A 1780-nucleotide genomic window follows, 5' to 3' on the forward strand; every position below is an offset into this window, starting at 1 on the left:
CATATGATATTGGTACTTTTTTAGGATCAACTTTTCCAATTCATTGTTCTAGTTATCATTCTAATCCACATGGAGACATATATCCATTGCGTATTTGTTTGCTCTTATGATATATATTGATATGGATCCACTATATTTCTTTTCATGGACATGAAATGTACTTGATTTGGTGGCCATGCTTTTCCACACTTGAGAATGGGTGTACTTGCCTTGAAAAGAGATTCATCTAATACCTTATTTTTGTTGGAGGTGCTTTCCTAATCCAAAATCTAGTCAACTCCATCTGTTCCCACTCAATAGCTTCTTCCACCATACAATAACTCATTTCAACCATCATCTCCCCATCCAACGTGAAACATTAAGGGAAATATATAATAGAAAAATTTACAGTTAATATTCCTTTGTTTGGCCTTCATCCCTTTCATATTTATATTTGTTAGCATCGATCAAGTCTAACAACTCTACTGAAAACTTGTTCTTAGCAATTTAATTGCACTTCATGCTCATTCTACAAGCGAGTACTCCCATTTTCATTCATAAAAGGTGTGAGTACACTAAAAGATGACCGAAACATATATAAAAAAGTGTAGAAACAATGTTCTCTTGAGATAGGTTTATAGGGAAACCACTTTTGTAATTCATAGAATCACATGGAAAACAATATTAACTATATTTAAATGGTATAAAAGAGACCTAATTGAAGGAGAATGTTACAAGTTGTATTGTTACATCAAAGTTATCTTCTCGCTCAAATTAATCATAACCATTATATCCTATGGTTTTTTATCCTAATCTCCCTAGAAATCCTTGTTTTTAGCATTTTTCAACTCCCTTTCCTTCTTATCAAGGTTTAACACATATTGGTATTCCTCTTACTTGCATGGAGAAGAATAGAGGAGATGAAGTAGTCCTAAGTGTCTCGAGGATGGAGGAATCTAGAAAATGGTCATAAATCACGTGGATGGTAAATTTGTGTATACTTATGTTATTTTATTATTTATTTTAATAAAAATGGAGATATATCTTCTTTTCCTCCCCTATATTCAGAGTTATTTGTATCTATATAATATCTATTTTAGCATTTAGTTGTAGTCCTAACTATCCTAATAGAAGTTAGTTAGAGTAGTTATTTTATTGTTGCTTATTATTTAATGAAGGTTATTTTCTTCATTATATTCATATCTACAAGTTTGAGTAAGAGCACACATAATTTGAGAAACTTGTCTCTAAACAACTATCAAACTAGGTGAGTATCTCATAACCAACTAGTAGTTATTTTAAGTTATCATAAGCTACTCTAGAGAAAGATCAACACTATTCTTTCAATTTTTAATATGTTAAGGTCAATATTAACTATATGATAAATAAGTTTTGTTTGCAATAATTTATAAAATTTATAAAATGTTTATGCTAATCTTCTCTGTATCGTTCCAATTTTATCGGATGTCTCTTCCGAGACATCCGATAAAATTGGAACGATACAAAGAAGATTAGCATGGCCCCTGCGCAAGGATGACACGCACAAATTGAGATTTTATTCCATAAATTTATATATATATATAATTTCTCATTAATGAAGATTCGAAACTACTTTTAATTTTTTTTCCTAATTCCAATAATAAAAGCAACAAATTTTAAATAAATTAAAATATAATTTAAAATTCTTCAAATTTAATGATTAGTAATAAATTTTACAATATTTAATGAATAATAAGTTAAAGTGTTCATAGCATATAAGAACCCTTACCATGGGAAGCCAATTATCAACGAGAGTCCTTTA

General features: G+C 29.4%; 1 non-coding gene and 1 pseudogene across 1 annotated transcript; one reads left to right on the forward strand and one right to left on the reverse strand.

Moving 5' to 3' along the window:
* Positions 1-1379: 1379 nt before the first annotated feature.
* LOC149223113 (U6 spliceosomal RNA) lies at positions 1380-1459 on the reverse strand (annotated as a pseudogene).
* Positions 1446-1549, forward strand: LOC149223114 (U6 spliceosomal RNA). The gene has a single exon (XR_016249784.1). It is a non-coding gene; the product is annotated as a U6 spliceosomal RNA (small nuclear RNA).
* The last annotated feature ends 231 nt before the right edge of the window (positions 1550-1780 follow it).

This window comes from Pinus tabuliformis, chromosome Q, assembly GCF_031772625.1.
Source record: "Pinus tabuliformis cultivar Carrire ecotype Pingquan chromosome Q, CPIR1, whole genome shotgun sequence".
NCBI classification, from domain to species: Eukaryota; Viridiplantae; Streptophyta; class Pinopsida; order Pinales; family Pinaceae; genus Pinus; species Pinus tabuliformis.